The following is a 19,138-nucleotide window of genomic DNA, read 5'->3' as shown; positions in this document are numbered from 1 at the left end:
ATTGTGAATGAGTGAACCAGCGATGTTACAACTGATTCAAAGAAGAATCCAAAGAACAGATGTGTTTATGGTTATGGAATGTTGATTTTCAAGTGATCACAATGATCTGGCTTTTGCCCCATGTAGGAAGGGGATGGAGCTCATTTGCGGGTCCACAATTCAGGGTCACTGTGTGTTCTCTGTTCCCTAAAACTTACAGAGCAGTAAATTAGCCCAAAGGCTGGAATCAGATAATCCAGAGGGTCTGCTCTCAACAATAAATAGTTTTCTCTTGGAGAAACACTGTAATCGTCTTTGCTTATTTCAAATTTCCTTATAGTCTCATATATTTATATGCATAGGATTGGGAAAAGATGCATACATGGAAAAAGCAAGTTGCTGAATCAGGTATAACCCTACTTTTATAAAAACAAACAAACTGTGTGTATGCGTATACATATGCACACACACGAGTGGGTGTGTATATATAACGTTGATTAAATTAGACAAATGTCAGGAAGAATACACAAGGATTGTAAACAATGGCTACCTCTGGAGGGCAGGTCTGGTGGTGGTGATGGTGGAGGGAGACTTGCATGACTTATTTACTAAACTTCTGTGTTGTTTGAATAAAAACAAATGCCTAGTTCACAGTATATTGTGAATAAGGAATGTCTGAGTGAGAAAAATGTCCATTGTGCTTCATGCAACGTGTAGCATTCAACAAATCATAGGTTTCATCATTGTTATTATTTTACATTCAACTATCCCAGAGCCCCCTAAGCCTATTCCTGGAAAGGAAATTGCAAACAAGAACAATGCTATTGCAGCCCAAGGACTTCTCCCTTTGTGGGAGGCTAGTTTTGAAATCCTAGACTTGCATTTTGGCTCCCTGGAGACTGGAGGAGCCCTCCATCCTGAGCTACAGCCTTGGAGTGGCTCCTGTCTGTTTTACTTCCTTAGCCCCCGCCAGCAGCCCCACGCTCAGGCCCACCCAGTGTTTAGCTGCGACAAACTCCTTGGCCACAGGAGGGAGGCCTGACTGGGGCCAAACTCTGGGGCGAAGGGTTGCCTAGGCCCTGTGCCATCCTTTTGCCGAGACTGGGACTAAGAGACACCCATTAGCTCCATTTGAGTCTGGTTACCATCCCCTACCCAGGGAGGTGGTGCTGGTCACAACAGGCAAAGAGACAAAATGAAGTTTTTGATCACACAAAGCTAAAGATCTAATTTCAGCTTCTGACTCATCCCCTGAAGGGCGGTGTTGGTGCCTCCAAAGGGCTCGGGATGGAGTCAGGGGACCTAACCCTGGTGCAGGTTTGGCCACTAACTAGCTGCATCTCCACGGACTGTGTCTCAGTTTCCCTATCTGCCTAATGAGAGTAAGAAGAAGGTTTATCTCCAAGGGCTATCATGAGGCTCAACCGAGGTGATGTCTGTGAGCTGTGGGGTTCTGTAGAGATTTACTTTTGGTTGATGCAACAAGGTACTTCAGGGTGCTTAATATGCTTTAATAGCAAATGTTATATGGCACTTACCATGATGTGCAAGGCCCTGTTATACCTGATTTACGTATATTTAGTCATTCAGTATTCACAGCAGCCCTGTGAGGAATGCACTGTTATCCAATCCCCATTTTACAAATGAGAAAATAGAGGCAAAGAGAGCTAAATAACTTTCCCCAAACCTTCCCATGGCAACAGTCCCACCTGGACAGAATCCCTCCTCAGGGACCCATCTCTCAAACCCACAGACTCGATTGGGTTTTCTTTTCTCTTCTTTTTTCTTTTTTTATCCTTCCATTGTAGAATATTTCAACTGTATGAGAGTAAAAAGAATATTCGAATACATTTCCAGGAATTCCCATTACCTAGCTTTATTAATTACCAACTCATGACCATCACCATCCCCTTCACACCCTGAATTATTCTAGATCAAATCCCAGACATCATAGGTACCTATACTTTATTTTCTATTTATTTACTTATCTTTTGAGCTGGCCTCACTCTGTGCCTGGCTGGAATGCAGTGGCACCATCATAGCTCACCACAGCCTCAAACTCCTGGGCTCAAGTGATCCTCCCACCTCAGCCTCCCAAGCAGCTGGGACTGTAGGAATGTGCCATGATGCCCAGGTAACTTTTTAATTTTTTGTAGAGATGAAGTCTTGCTATGTTGCCCAGGCTAGTCTTGAACTCCTGGCCTCAAGCAATTCTCCTACCTTGGCTTCCCAAAGTGCTGGGATTACAGGTGTGAACCACCATGCCCAGCCTTTGTTCTTTATTTCAATAAGACAGAGAGTCTCCAGAAAACATTAACCATAAGATCATTAGGCCACTTAAAATATTTTAACAGTAATTCAATAATTCCATAATATCATTGACTATTCAGTCACTGTTCATATTTCCAAGATTTTCTTACACATTAAGAAAAATTGGTTTTCTTTATTTGAATTGAGACCCAAAAGAGGTTCCCATATGGTAAATGGTGGATAAGTCCCTTAAGACCTCTCTATAGGTTTCTCTGTCAATGTTTTTTCTTGCATTTTTGTTTGCTTGTTTGTTAATATTGTTTTGAAGAAACTGGGCCACTTGTCCTATAGAGTTAACCACAGTGTAGATTTTGCTGAACGCGCCTGTATGTTTTGTTTATATGGTTACAATTCCTCTGTCCTCTAGATTTTTTGTAAAATGGTGGTTATATTTAGAGGGCTGCCCAGATTCAAGCTTTAAAAACAAACAAACAAAAAAAAAAACCTCTAATTTTTAAAGCAGTTTTAGGTTCACTGCAAAATTGAACAGAAGGTACAGCAATTTCCTATATACTTCCTGCCTCAACACATGCATAGCCTCCCCCACGATCACTGTCTCCCACCAGAGTGGTTTTAAATACATTTGTTACAATTGATAACCCTATATTGGCACATCATTATCACCCAGAGTCCATAGTTTACATTAGGGTTCACTTTTGGTGTTGTCCATTTTGTGGCTTTGGACGAATGTATGATAACATGTGTCACTATTACAGTATCATACAGAGTAGTTTCACTGTCTTAAAAATCCTCTGTGCTCCACCTGTTCATACCTCCCTCCCCACTAACTCCTGGCAACCACTGGTCTTTTTGCTGTCTCCATAGTTTTGCCTTTTCCAGATGTCATATAGTTGGAATCATAAAGTATGTAGCTTAAGGTTAGCTTCTTTTCTTTCTTTCTTTCTTTTTTTTTTTTTTTTTTTTTTTTTTGAGATGCAATCTTGTTCTGTCACCCAGGCTGGAGTAGAGTGGCTCCATATCGGTTCACCTCAACCTCCGCCTCCCCACCCCCCCGGGTTCAAGTGATTCTCCTGCCTCAGCCTCCCAAGTAGATGGGATTACAGGCATGTGCCACCACACCAGGCTAATTTTTGTATTTTTAGCAGAGATGGGGTTTCCCCATGTTGGCCAGGCAGGTCTTGAACTCCTGACCTCAGGTGACCTCCCCACCCACCTTGGCCTCCAAAGTGCTGGGATTACAGACATGACCCACCACGTCCAGCCTAGATTAATTTCTTTTACTTAATAATATGCATGATCATCTCAATAAATGCAGAAAAACAATTTAACAAAATTGCATGCCCACTTATGGTTAAAAAAAAAACAAAACCACTCAGTCAACTAGGAATAGAGGAGAACTTCCTCAACTTGATAAAGCATATCTATAAGAAACCTACAGTGAACGTCACATTTACTGGTGAGAGACTCAGAGCTTTTTTCCCACTAAGATCAGGAGCAAAGCAAGGATGTTTCCTCTCACCATGCCTTTCAACATTGTACTAAAAGTCCTAGCTAATACAACAAGACAAGAAAAGGAAATAAAAGCTCTACAGATTGGAAAGGAATAAGCAAAACTGTCTTTGGTCACAGATGACGTGATTGTCTATCTAGCAAATCCAAAAGAATCAACCAAATGCTGTTGGATCTAATAAGCAATTATAGCAAGTTTGCAGGATATAAGGTTAATATATAAAAGTCAATTGCTTTCCTATACACCAGCAATAAACTAGTGGAATTTGAAATTAAAAACACAATACCATTTACACCAGCACACCCAAAAGATGAAATACTTAAGAGATAAATCTAATAAAATATTTACAAGCTTTATTTGAGAAAAACTACAAAACGCTGATGAAAGAAATCAAAGAACTAAATAAATGAAGGATATTCTATGTCCATAGATACAAAGACTCAATTATTGTCAAGATGTCAGTTCTTCCCAATTGCTCTATCGATTTCATATACTGTCAATCCCAGCAAGTTACTTTGTGTAAATCAACAAACTGATTCTAAAATTTATGTGGAGAGGCAGAAGACCCAGAATAGCCAATACAGTATTGAAAGAGAAAAACAAAGTTGGATGACTGACACTACCCGACTTCAAGACTTACTATAAAAAGTAATCAAGATGATGTGGTATTGGCAAAATAATAGACAAATAGATCAATGGAACAAAATAGAGAGAGCAAAAGTAGACCCACATAACTATAATTGACTGATCTTTGGCAAAGGAGCAAAGTCAATACTATGGAGAAAACAGTCTTTTCAATACATGGTGCTGGAACAACTGGACATGCACATACTACAAAGTGAATCTCGATACACACTTTACACCATCCACAAGAAGTAACACAGTGGACCACAGACCTAAACATAAGATGTAAAACTGAGAAACTCCTAGAATAACATAGGAGAAAATGGAGATGACTGGGTTTCACAGTGACTTTTAGATACAAGACCAAAGCCACTATCCATGAAAGAAAGAATTGATAAGGTAGGCTTCATTAAAATTGAGCATTTCTGCTCCATGAAAGACACTGTCATGAGAATGAGAAGGGAAGCTACACACTGGGAAAAAAACATTTGCAAAAGACGTATCTGTTAAGGAATTGGTGTTCAAAATTCACAAAGAACTCTTAAAACTCAACAATAAGAAAAAGAAACCTGGCTGGCACGGTGGCTCACACCTGTAATCCCAGCACTTTGCAGGCTGAGGTGGGCAGATCACCTGAGGTCAGGGGTTCGAGACCAGCTTGGCCAACATGGTGAAACCCCATTGCTACGAAAAATACAAGATTAGCCACGTGTGGTGGCAGCTGCCTGAAATCCCAGCTACTCAGGAGGCTGAGGCAGGAGAATCACTTGAACCCAGGAGGCAGAGGTTGCAGTGAGCTGGGTGACAAGAGTGAAACTCCGTCTCAAAAAAAAAAAAAAAAGAAAGAAAAAAAGAAACCTGATTAAAAAATAGACAAAGACCTTAACAGACACCTCAGCAAAGAAGATACACAGATGACAAAGCATATGAAAAGATGCTCCACATCATATCATCAGATGTCATCAGGGAAATGCAAATAAAATCAACATTGGGATACCATTACATGTCTGTTGGAATAGCCAAAACCCAGAACACCGACTGCACCAAATGCTGGCGAGGGTATGGAGAAGCAGAAGCTCTCATACATTGGTGGTGGGAATACAAACTGGTACAACCACTTTCAAAGACTTCAACAGTTTCTTAAAAAAGTAAATATACTCTTACTATATAATCCAGCAGTCATGATCTCTGAAATTTCTCCAAAGGAGTTGAAAACTTACGTCCATACAGAAACTTGCATACAGATGTTTATAGCAGCTTTATTCATAACTGCCAAAACCTAGAAACAAACAAATGTCCTGCAGTAAGTGAAAAGACAAACCGTGGTATTAATACATCCGGAAAATGGAATGCTATTCCATGCTAAAAAAAAAAAAAAAAAATTGAGCTAACAAGCATGGAAAGGCATGGAGGAAAAAAGCTCTGAGTCTCTCACCAGTAAATGTGACGTTCACTGTAGGTTTCTTATAGATATTCTTTATCAAGTTGAGGAAGTTCTCCTCTATTCCTAGTTGACTGAGTGGTTTTGTTTTTTTTTTAACCATAAGTGGGCATTCAATTTTATTAAATTGTTTTTCTGCATTTATTGGGATGATCATGTGATTTTTCTTCTTTAGTCTGTTGATGTGATAGGCTTTACATTACATTTATGTTACATTTACATTACATTTACATTAAGTGATTTCTGAATGTTGACTCCGACTTGCATACCTTGGATAAATTACACTTGGTCATGGTGTATAATTTACACATTGTTGGCTTTTATTTGCTAATTTTTTTGAGCATTTTTACATCTGTGTTTAAGAGAGATATTGGTCTGTACATTTTCTTTTCTTGCAATATCTTTATCTGGTTTTGGTATTAGGGTGACGCTGGCCTCATAGAATGAGTTAGGAAGTTTTCCCTCTGCTTCTATCTTCTGAAAGAGATTGTAAAGAATTGATAAAATTTCCTTTTAAAATGCTTGTTAGAATTCACCAGTGAACTCATCTGGACTTGGTGTTTATTGTTTTGGAAGATTATTAATTGTGAATTCAATTATTCAATTTCTTTAATAGGTATAGGCCTATTCTCGGCTCATTGCAACCTCTGCCTCCTGGGTGCAAGTGGTTTGCCTGCCTCAGCCTCTCAAGTAGCTGGGATTACAGGCACGTGCCACCACACATGGCTAATTTTTTCTTGTTTTTTTTTTTTTTTTAGTAGAAACAGGGTTTTGCCATGTTGCCCAGGCTGGTCTTGAACTCCGGAGCTCAGGCAATCCGCCAGCCCCGGCCTCCCAAAGTGCTAGGATTACAGGTGTGAGCCACTGTGCCTAGCCTTCAGATTGCCTATTTCTTCTTACGTGAATTTTAGCAGATTGTGTCTTTCAAGGAACGTCTCTTTCATCTAGTTTATCAAATTTGTGAGTATAGAGTTGTTCATAGTATTCCTTCATGTTTCTTTTAACGGCCATAAGCTCTGCAGTGATGTTCCCTTTTTCATTTCTGATGTTAACAATTTATGTCCTCTCCTATTCCTAGTTTACCTGCCTTTTATTTTCTTTATGCTTTCAAAGTATCAGCTTTTCAAACCTTCAAAATCAGGTTTTCTTGATTTATCTGTTAATTTTCTGTTTTCAGTTGCATCTCGATTTCTGCTCTTATGTTTATGTCTTTTCTTCTGCTTACTTTGGATTTAATTTTCTTTTCTTTTTTTTTAGTTTCTTGTGGAGGAAGTTTAGATGATTGATTTTAGAGCTTTCTTCTTTTTAAATATTTGCATTCAATGCTGTAATTTGCCCTCTAAGCACTGTTTTGGTGCATCTACACATTTTGATAAGCTGTGCTTTCACTTGTATTTAGTTCAGAACATTTTAAAATTTCTTTTGAAATTTCTTCTCTGATTCATATGTTATTTAGAAGTGTATTGTTTAATCTCCAAGTACTTGGGAAGTTTCCAACTATCTTTCTGTTATTGATTTCTAGTTTAATTCTACTGTGATCTGAGAGCAGATATTGTGTGATTTCTATTCACTTAAATTTGTTAAGGTGTGCTTTATGTCCCAGAATGCTATCTTGGTGAACTTTTTTTTGTTTGTTTTTTGTTTTTATTTTTGGGTTTTTTTAGACAGAGTCTCGCTGTGTCACCCAGGCTGGAGTGCAATGGGGTGATCTTGGCTCACTGCAACCTCTGCCTCCCAGGTTCAAGCAATTGTCCTGCCTCAAGCCTCCTGAGTAGCTGGGATTACAGGCATGTGCCACCATGCCAGGCTAATTTTTGTATTTTTAGTAGAGATGGGGTTTCACCGTGTTGGCCAGGCTGGTCACGAACTCCTGACCTCAGGTGATCTTTCCATGTGACCTTGAGAAGAATGTGTATTCTGCTGTTGTTGGATGAAGTAGTCTATAGATATCCATTATCTCCAACTGATTGATCGTGTCATTGACTTCAACTATATTATTACTTATATTCTGCCTCCTGGATCTGTCCACTTTTGATAAAAGGGTATTGAAGTCTCCAGCCAAAATAGTGGATCATCTACTTCTCCTTGCAGTTCTGTTGCTTTTTGCCTCACCTATTTTGATGCTCTGTTAGGAGCATAAATTAAGGGTTGTTATTTCTTCTTGGAGAATTTCTCTCTTTATTATTGTATAATGCCCTCTTTATCCATGATAACTTTCCTTGCTCTGAAGTCTATTCTTTCCAAAAGTAATACCTCTATCCTTGTTTTCCTAATTACTGTTACTGTGTTATATCTTTCTCTATACATTTACTTTAAATCTATCTGGATTCTTATATGTAGAGTTTGTTTCTTGTAGACAACATGTAATCAGGTCTTGTTTTTCAATTCACTTTGACAATCTCTGTCCTTTAGTGGGTGCATTTAGGCTGGGCACAGTGGCTCACACCTATAATCCCAGCACTTTGGGAAGCTGAGGCAGGAGGAACACTTGCATCTAAGGGTTTGAGACCAGCCTGGGGACCACAGTGAGACCCCCATCTCTATGAAAAATAAAAAATTAGCCCTGCATAGTGGTGCGCACCTGTAGTCCCAAGTACTCTGGAGGCAGAAGTAGGAGGATTGCTTAAGCTTTGGAGGTCAAGGCTGCAGTGAGCCGTGGTTGTGCCACTGCACTCCAACCTGGGTGACAGAGTGAGAACCTGTCTCAAAATAATAATAAAATAATGATAATAATTATTTTTAAAATGGGTGCATTTAGGCCATTGATATTCAAAGTGATTATTGATGTAGGTGAATGAATATTACCATATTTATTGTTGTTTTCTATAAGTTGTCCTGGTTCTTTGTTCTTATTTTGTCTTCTACTCTTTTTCTTCCTTTTGTGTTTTAATTGAGCATTTTATTATTCCATTTCCTCTTCTTTCTAAGCATATCAATTTTTTTTTTTTTTTTTTTTACTTTTTTAGAAGTTGCCCTAGAGTTTGCAATATACATTTACAACTCATCCAAGTCCACTTCAAATAACACTATACCAGCTAGGTGCAGTGGCTTATGCCTGGTCTCCCAGTGCTTTGGGAGGCCAAGGTGGGAGAATCACTTGAGTCCAGGAGTGAGCCACGATGGCACCACTGCACTCCAGCCTGAGTGTGACCCCATCTCAAATAAAACAAAAAATCCAAAACACACACACACACAAACAAACAAACCCCAAACAACACTATATCGCTTATGGATAGTACAAGTAACCTAAGATAACAAAATAATTTTAATTCCTCCCTTCCATCCCTGGTATCATTGCTGTCATTCACTTCACTTATATGTAAGCATATACAGTTAAGTACATTGCTGCTATCATTATCTTGAACAGACTGCTATCTATCAGATCAATTAAGAATGAGAAAAATAAGGCCAGGCACGGTGGCTCATACTGTAATTACAGCACTTTGGGAGGCTGAGGCAGGTGGATCACCTGAGGTCAGGAGTTCAAAACCAGCCTGGCCAACATGGTGAAACCCCATCTCTAATAAAAATATAAAAATTAGCTGGGCACGATGGTGTGCCCCTGTAATCCCAGCTACTCAGGCTGAGGTAGGAGAATTGGGTGAACCTGGGAGGCAGAGGCTGCAGTGAGCAGAGATCACACTACTGCATTCCAGCCTGGGCAACAAAGTGAGACTCCATTTCAAAAAAAAAAAAAAAAAAAAAAAGAAAAAGAAAGGTTTTTATTTTACCTTCACTTGTTCCTTCTCTGATGCTCTTCCTTTCTTTATGTTGATCCCAGTTTTTGATTTGTATAATTTTTCTTCTTTCTAAATAACTTCTTTTAACATGTCTTGCAAGGCAGTTGTATTGGAAAAAGAATTTTCTCAATTTTTGTTTTTCTGAGAAAGTCTTTACTTCTTTGTGTTTGAAGGATAATTTTGCAGGGTACAGAATTCTGGGTTGGTGGTTGTTTTCTCTCAACACCTTAAGTATTTTAGTCCATTCTCTTCCTGTTTGCTTTGTTTCTGAAGAGAAGTCAGATATAATTCTTACCTTTGCTCTTCTGTAGATAAGATGTTTCTTCCCTCTGGCTTCTTTCAAGATTTTCTTTATCATTGATTTTCTATAGTTTGAATATGATATGCCTGGGTGTATTTTGGGGGCATTTATCCTGCTTTGTGTTCTCTGAGCTTCTGGAATCTGTGGTTTGGTATCTGATCTTAATTGAGGGAAATTCTCAGTCATTATTCTTTCAGATATTTCTTCTTTTCCTTTCTCTCGTTCTTCTCCTTTTTATATTCCCATTTACACCGTTTGTAGTTGTCCCGCAGTTCTTGGATGGTCTATTCTATTTATTTCAGTCCTTTTTCTGTTTTCTTTTCAGTTTTGAAGGTTTCTATTGAAATACGCCCAAGCTCAGATATTATTTTCTTAGCCATATCCAGTCTACTAATAAGCTCATTGAAGGCATTCTGCTTTTCTGTCACAGTGTTTTTTATCTGTAGCATTTCTTTTTAGTTCTTAGAATTTCCATCTCTCTGCTTACATTGCCCATCTGTTCTTGCATGCTGCTTACTTTATCCATTAGAGCCCTTAGCATACTAGTCATAGCTGTTTTACATTCCTGCTCTGATCATTTCAACATCCATGTCATACCTGAATCTGGCTTTAATGTTTGCTCCGTCTGTTTGGACTTTGTTGTTTTGTCTTTTAGTATGCCTTGTAACTTTTTCTTCAAAGCCTGGCATGGTGTCTTGGGTAAAAGGAACTGTTGTAAATGGGCCTTTGGTGATGTGGTGGTAAAAGGCATCAGGCAATGGGAAAGTGTTCCACAGTCCTGTGATTTGGTCTCAATCTCTTAGGGAGCCTGTGTCTCTGGACTGTGAACTTCACACCTGCTTCTTGGTACCCCCTCCTCTCCTGTGGGTGGGACAGGAAGATTTGAGGGGGATCCAGTTGGGTATTTCCCTTCCTCCAGGTCAGTTAGGCACTGATAAAGCCCCAGTAGTTTAGGCACTGGTAAAATAGTTTCTCTTGAGGGCAGACCTTGTTAAGAAGAACAGAATGTTTTGGTGTATTCCAAAATGGCTCCTTTCCCCCTCCCTGTACTGGAAACATGAGGGATTTTTCTCCAATATTCAATGGGCGCACCAGGTCAAGCTCTTGAGGGTAAAATGCACAAGCGTGTAGGAGTCTCCCATCCCCATGACTAGGTCTTAGAGTTTTTCACTCTTAGATTTATCCACTCTGAGCCTCCAGCAATTAGTCAATTACAGCATAGGTTTTCCTACCCTGGCCCTGGTTCCCACAGTCTATGCTCTGGTCTGTTGTGATTCTCTGTATTCACCTGCCTGTCTCTTCAATTTGGGAGCAGTGGTTTGCCCTGTAACCTCTCTTCTCTTATGGATCTAAGAAGAGCTGTTGCTTTTTCAGTTTGTTCGGACTTTATTTATTTATTTATTTATTTGAGACAGAGTCTGGCTCTATCACCCAGACTGGAGTGCAGTGGCGTGATCTCGGCTCACTGCAACTTCTACCTCCCAGGCTTAAGCAATCGTCCCACCTCAGCCTCGGGAGTAGCTGGGACCACTGGCGTGTGCCATCATGCCTGAGTAATTTTTGTATTTTTTGTAGAGACATTGGCATGTTGCCCAGACTGGTCTCAAACTCCTGGGCTCAAGTGATCTGCCTGCCCTGGCCTCCCAAAGTGCTGGGATTACAGGAATGAGCCAGTGTGCCTGGCCCAGCTTTTTACTTTTTGTTAGGATAGCGTGGCGACTTCCAAGCTTCTTATTTGCTGGGATGGAAAGTGGAAGTCCTCTTCTGGCAGCTGCTCCTTCTTTTTCTTCTTCTTCAGCAAGAACACTTCATAGGTGCTGTCATTTTCCTCCATCCAGCCCCCCAAATATCAGTCTCTCTTCTTCCTAGTATCTAGGATGTCACCTGGAAAGAATGTGTGCTGGGACTAGGGACACCTGGGGTCTATCTGATGGGCAAGACTAAAAGGGAAGTGGCTCAAGACGGCATCTAGAGAACTCAGTCTTTACCTGTACCTGCTATTTAGTAAGGAAGTCATCACTTCATAGTAATATGAATTATAACCATGACTTCTGGAGTGTTTACAATATGCCAGCCACTGTTTTAATTGCTTTTAATGTAAAAACTAATTTATTCTTCTCAACAACCCCATGTGGTTGGTACTAATATTATTACCATTTAGAAATGAGGAACCAAGCCCAGAAAGATGACATGATTTGTCTAAAATGTCACCCCTGTGCTTGCCAGAGAGAACAGTCCTGTCTTGGAGGGTCCTTCACTTAGCGGCTCTTTGGCTTCTATCATCAACACACTTTGAAATGCTGCGTTCTCACCCTGATTGACCTCTTGTGATCTCAAAATAGTGCATCAACTACAAATTCCTCTTTTATCTTGGAGGGCGTTTGCCTGCCAGGGCAGCCACACACATCCAGACTTCTTGTCTCAAGGTCCCCTGTAGACGTACGAATTATGCCTTCTCATCAGGCAGTACTTTTCAAGCTAGATTCAGGCAAAATGGCCCATCTGCCTAGGGCCCTTTGGCCTTCTGGAAATGACAGCTGCTTACCTTTCTTTCAGTGCTAGAGGACCACAGTAATATGGTCCTATAAAGGCAATCTGTTAGATACTGTTGAGTTTCCCCACTTTACAAAATATCTACTCCCCTCCACCACCACCCACACTCCTGAAAAAACAAACAAACAAACAAAAAAAAACCAGTTCCGCTCCCACAGGTTTTAGAGTTGGAGCTGTTCCTACCTAGCCCTGGGAAACCGGAGTAATGATCTTTGTACCTTCCAGGGATGTCACTTATCTAAGATTCCTCCTTGGAAAAAGAGAACTAGTAATAAATTATGTAAAGACTTCAGGAACTAAACCTCAAAGTTCTTTTGGGAGCCAAACCTCTCTGCTCCCAAATCGTGGAGCAGGAGGAGTGTGGGGCAGGGCATGGAGAGTGGCAACAGAAGCTGTGAGCAGGACCAGCGACCAATATGCCTAGGGCCTAGGACAAAATGGAAATGTGGGATCCCTTGTTAAAAAATGATCAAGAACTTCAAGATAACATCAACATGGCATTAAACCAAATATGGAGCCCTTCTAAATGTGGGCCTTGTGTGAACACAGGTGATGTGCTCATGAAGTCAGCTCTGGCAATAGGGGTCCTCCTGGCACTTTGGGACGCATCTGAAACACTTGCATAAATGATATAATGTTTGTCAAATAAGACCGAGCTGGACTGGGTAGTATATGAGGTCACTTTTCTCTTTCTTTCTTTTCTTTCTTTCTTTCTTTCTTTCTTTCTTTCTTTCTTTCTTTCTTTCTTTCTTTCTTTCTTCTTTCTTTCTTTCCTCCCTCCCTCCCTCCTTTCTTTCCTTCCTTCCTTCCTTCCTTCCTTCCTTCCTTCCTTCCTTCCTTCCTTCCTTCCTTCGACTGAGTTTTGCTCTTGTCGCCCAGGCTGGAGTGCAGTGGCGTGATCTCAGCTCACTGCAACCTCCACCTCCTGGGTTCAAGCGATTCTTTTGCCTCAGCCTCCCAAGTAGCTGGGATTACAGGCACCCGCCACCATGCCCAGCTAATTATTGTATTTTTAGTAGAGACGGGGTTTCACCATGTTGGCAAGGCTGGTCTCAAACTCCTGACTTCAGGTGATCCACCTGCCTCGGCCTCCTAAAGTGTTGGGATTATAGGCGTGAGCCACCGCACCCAGCCATAAGAGGCCACTTTTCGTTGTGGCTCAGATAACTCTGAACTGTGGCATATTCCAGACAGAGGTATAATAGGACTAAGCACTGAATGTCCTAGGGGAAAGTCTCCAGGTTTTTGAAGACCACATCATGGCAGTAATGGCCTAGCACAGCAATTCCTGCCTCATGGCGAGGAAGAGGAGTTGGGGGGCAAATAGAGTATGAAAAAGTACATTTATTAATTTAGTCACAAAAACCATGGAAAGTAAAGCCCCTAAGAGTCTTCTTGGCCCATTCGGATGCAGAAAAGGTAGGGTGAGAAAGCATTGTGCAGGGTTGGCTTAGAGAAGGCTGAGGAACATGAGAAACAGTGCCTTAACTTTTTATGTTTACTTTTTTAAAAGAACAGCATGCAGGAGAAACATTTGGGAGATGCTTATCGATTTAAGAAACATCTGGAAATGGGAAATAGCAGATGCAGACGATTTTGTTCTAAGGGAGGATTTTGCTCCTAAATTTCTCTAGGAGACCCCACACAGCAGAATGGAAGCTTCCAGTGACCAGTCTTCCACTTCTCTTGCAGAGGAGACATTGACCACCATGAACACAGGCTGTAAGCAAAAGCTGGGGGCAGAAATGTCTGGGGCTGTGTACCAGGCAGTTGTTTCCAGCTTCCTCTGCAGGATCTCAAAGGACCTCCCTGAGATCACCAAGGGACAGAAATCCACATTGCATACCTCCACGGGACACCATTCACATTTCAGTCTGCTGGGGAATGGCGCTCCAGGGTGCCTTTCCTATGGGCTACAATGGGGGTTCTATAGTGTGACTCAGCATTTTTCCTCTCTGTGTTTTATAGGTGGCTCTGGCATTCTATAAAATAATGGCTTTTCCACAGGTGGTCCTGGCACCTCCACTGGACTTTAGTGGGGTACTCCCTGCTCTATTGTCTCATCTTCCTGCTATGGCTGGGTACAGGCTGGTAAGAGAAGGGATGAGCATGTCATTCTGCGTTCTTTTCCCTTTTCTGCTAACCCATGAAGCACTCCAGTGAATCGCCATAAGCAGGTGAGACCAACTTAGAACAAAATCCCTCCACTGCAGAGAGTGAAGCTAGGTCTTCCTGAAAAATTATTTAACATAGTTTTAATGCTCATTAATCCTTAAATCTGGCTAATTTTTTAGAACCTTCCATTTACAAGATTACATTTACAATCTTCTCTCAGTGCCTCGATTTTCTCATCTGTAAGATGGGCCGTAATATAATGGGTTATTGAGAGAATTATATGAGTTAATATAAGAAAAGTCCTTCTGTCAAGTAATAAGTGTTATTATTAAATGAGAAATGTGATAAATAAATAAGCACGTACAAAGATGGTTTTTTTCTTTTTTTCTTTTTCTCTTTTTTTTTTTTTTTAAATGAGATGGGGTCTTGCTACGTTTCCTAGGCTGGTCTCAAACTCTGGGGCTCAAGTGATACTCCCACCTCGGCCTCCAAGGGATTACTGGGATTACAGGTATGAGCCACCACACCTGGCCTACAATTATTGTGAAATCAAAAAGATCACTTGTAATACTGGTTTTGTAGTAGCACTGGCACCTTCCACAGGGCAATGTTTTGGCCTGTGGATGAAATGTTGAGTATTACTATCTAAAAGCAGGCTCCGGACTGACTCAAAAGTCATCATGCCTTGTGTCCAGATGAGCAGATTCTTTCCTGCCTTCAAAATGAGAAGAAAAGAGATTTCTTTTCTTCTCATGAAGAAAAATGAGAAGAAAAGAACTGATTTCTTCTGTGGAGTTGGACACTTTCCAGAACTTTATGGCTATGCTTTAAATTGATGAATGGCTGACTGCCGGTGGAGACCCTGTCAGGCTGGGACTGCTGGGATGTTAAAATCAAATGATAGAAAATGAAGACAATTCAGCTTGAGTTTCCACGGGGCCATTTGATCCCACCAGAATCCTTTCCAGAGCAAACGAGGCCAGAGAGAGCCAACACCTGTAACAACATCGCTGGTGTCCCTGCCCGAAGGGTGGCCACTAGAGACAGAAGGGAAACAAATAGTCCGCGGGGCAGACAAAGGAAAGACACAGGCCTGGGGACCCAGCTGCCTCATGCCACCTTTGAAATGACAATGGGGATTTTAAAAACCTACTGTAATTTAAAACAGGAAAAGAAGAATCTCCCTATCTGTAAGGTGATGCTTCGGCGGGGGCAGGGGCCAGTCTCTTCGGGACTCCTCTGTGTTGCAGCCGGGCCACCCTCTAGGGCCTTGGGCCTGAGTTGTCTCGGGACGCTGCCCCTCCAGGTGGCTGTGCCAGAGAGCAGCAGGCTCCACGCTGAGGGAGGTGAACTCATCTTCATAACACTAGACACTGAAAATCTGACACTTTATCCATCGCAGGTAAACAACCTAAAAAGATGATTTTAAATAACAAAATAAAATAAAAATAATACACCTTGGGAGGCTGAGGCAGGCGAATCACCTGAGGTCAGGAGTTCGAGACCAGCCTAGCCAACATGGCGAAACCCTGTCTCTACAAAAATACAAAAAAAATTAGCCAGGCATGGCAACAGACCCCTGTCATCTTGGGAGGCTAAGGCAGGAGAATCGCTTGAACCTGGGAGGTGGAGGTTGCAGTGAGCTGAGATCATGCCACTACACTCCAGCCTGGGTGACAGAGCAAGACTCCATCTCAAAAAAATAATAATAATAAAAATAATACATGTTGGAAGACAGTTTAGAAAATATAGAAAAGTAGAAAAAAGAAGAAATTATTCATATCTCACTACCTATAGCCAACATTTGTTAAAAGTTTGGTATGTTTTCTTCCAGACTTAAACAAAAACACCCAGACAGATATGCTTTAAAAAATAGTTATGACTGTTGGGCGTGGTGGCTCACGCCTGTAATCCCAGCACTTTGGGAGGCCGAGGTGGGCGGATCACGAGGTCAGGCGATCGAGACCATCCTGGCTAACACGGTGAAACCCCGTCTCTACTAAAAATACAAAAAATTAGCCGGGCCTGGTGGCGGACGCCTGTAGTCCCAGCTACTCGGGAGGCTGAGGTTAGAGAACGGCACGAACCCGGGAATTGGAGCTTGCATTGAGCCGAGATCGCACCACTGCACTCTGGCCTGGGTGACAGAGCGAGACTCCATCTCAAAAGAAAAAAAAAAAAAAATCGTCATGACTATATCTTACTTAATATTATTTTATAATCATTCTACATGGTATGATGAAATTTTATAGATATAGTTGAATGGCTGTGTAGTTCTATCAAATAAATTCATTATGAGTTAATTAATATTCTTTTTAATAAAAGGATATTTTGACTACTTTATTTTTTACTACTATAAATAATGCCACAATGAGCACTTCTTGAAGAACTGCTTTTTGGGATATAATTCACGTATCATAAAATTTACTTTTTAAAGTGTACAATGCTGTAGACTTTAGTATATTCACAGTTGTACAACTATCATCACTATCTCATTCCAGAACATTTTTATCACCCTAGAAAGAAATTCCATACCCATTCCTCCCTCTCTCCAGCCCCTGACAATAACTAATCTATTTTCTATTTCTATGGATTTGTGTATTCTAAACATTTCATGTAAACGGAACCACAAAATAGGTGACCCTTTGTGTCTGTCCTCTTTCTCTTATCCTAATATTTTCAAGGTTCATTTATGTTATCACAGGTATCAGTTCTTGATTCCTTTTTATGGCCAAATAATATTCCATTGTATAGATGTACCACTTTTGTTTATCCATTCACCAATTAATGGACATTTAAAGCTTCTCTTCCACCTTTTGGCTATTATAAACATTGCTGCTCTGAACATTTATGTACAAGTGTTTTTTTTGTTTTTTTTTTTTGAGACAAGGTCTCACTCTGTCACCTAGGCTGAAGTACATTGGCACGATCTTGGCTCACTGCAACTTCCGCCTCCCTGGTTCAAGCGATTCTCCTATCTCAGCCTCCCAAGTAACCGGGATTATAGGCGTGTGCCACCATGCCTGGCTAATTTTTGTATTTTTAGTAGAGACAGGGTTTCATCATGTTGGCCAGGCTGGTCTCGAACTCCTGACCTCAAGTGATCCGCCTGCCTTGGCCTCCCAAAGTGCTGGGGTTACAGGCATGAGCCACCGCACCCGGCCTATATAGAAGTTTTGTGTGGACATGTTTTCACCAACCTTGAGGATAAACCTAAGAGTGGAATTACCAGCCATATGGTAACTCTGTGTTTAACCTGAGGAACTGCCCAGCTGTTTTCCAAAGTGGCTGCACCATTTTACATTTCCACAAGTACTGCACGAGCTTTCCAATATTTTCACAACACTTGCTATTTTCCTTTTTAATTTTTTAAACATCCATCATAGTGGGTGTGAAGTGGTATCTCATTGTGGCTTTTATTTTCATTTTCCTGGTGACTAGTATGTTTAGCATCTTCTCGTGCTTCTTGGATGTTTGTGTATTTATCTTCTTTGAAGAAATGTTTATTCAAATTCTTTGCACAGTTTAAAATTGTGTTATTTTTCTTTTTATCCTTAAGTTACAAGAATTCTCTTTATATTCTGGGTAAAATCCCCTATCTGAAATATGGAGAAAATGCAAACATTCTCTTCCATTTTGTGGGTTGTCTTCTTACTTTCTTTATGTTGTCTTTTGATGCACAAAAGTTTTAAATTTTGATGAGGTCCGATTTATCAATTTTTTTCTTTAGTTGCTTGAGCTTTTGGCATCCTATCTAAAAAATCTATTGTCTAGACTATGGTCAGGAAGATCTACACCTTTGCTTTCTTCTAAAAGTTTGATAGTTTTTGTTTTTATATTTAGATCAGAGTCTGTGTCACATGCAAACACCTAGGATAGGGAGACTTTGCTGACTTAAATGGTATGAACATTTTGATATAGTCAAATTGCTTTCCAAAGTGGTTGCACCAATTTGCATACTTATTAGCAAATGAGAGAGCCCATTTCATTGTATACTGTAAAGCTTTTTTAAGGTTCCTACTAATCTTGTTAGGCTAGATATGACCAAATTCATGCTATGGATCCCCCAACTTTACCTTTCATTCTTTTCTGACCAAAGTTTCTTAGGCATTAAGGTATTTGGCGATGAGTAGATATTTCTTGTGTCATCATCACTGATGTAATTGACTAAAATTGAGATAGCCATAGAATGATTTAACTCATTGTTGAAAATAAACATCTACTGAGCATCTGTAGAGGGTGGGGGAAGGGTGGAGGGGAGGGAAAGAGGGGATGAGGGTGCAAAGATGAATGAGACACAACCCTTAGTACGGAGAAAACTTACATTTGTAAGGAGCACTTTCACAGCTGTGTGCCTGGGGGTCCTCTCAAACAGCCCTGGTGTTACGTAGACAAGATGCCATCCCTGTTGCAATGGTGAAGAAATTGGCTCAGAGGTCAAATGAATTGTGCAAGGTCACATGGCTAATGAGGGAAAAGAGTCAGTCAACCAGTATTTACTGAGGACCTCCTATGTGCCATGTGTGCCTCTAGAGATACAGTGATGAAAAAGGGGCCTCCATTCTGGTTGAGAAGAGACAGGCACAAACCGTCAAGAAATAGAT

The 19,138-nt window shown here is 40.7% G+C and overlaps 1 protein-coding gene across 1 annotated transcript in view; it reads left to right on the top strand.

The window, feature by feature from the left end:
* GP5 (glycoprotein V platelet) overlaps window positions 1–19,138 on the top strand; it is a 229,586-nt gene that overhangs the window by 147,065 nt on the left and 63,383 nt on the right. The window lies entirely within an intron of this gene.

Source organism: Symphalangus syndactylus, chromosome 17 (assembly GCF_028878055.3).
Source record: "Symphalangus syndactylus isolate Jambi chromosome 17, NHGRI_mSymSyn1-v2.1_pri, whole genome shotgun sequence".
Lineage (NCBI taxonomy): Eukaryota > Metazoa > Chordata > Mammalia > Primates > Hylobatidae > Symphalangus > Symphalangus syndactylus.
Note: the sequence above shows the minus strand (reverse complement) of the source record. Positions and strands in the feature narration are given on the sequence as shown.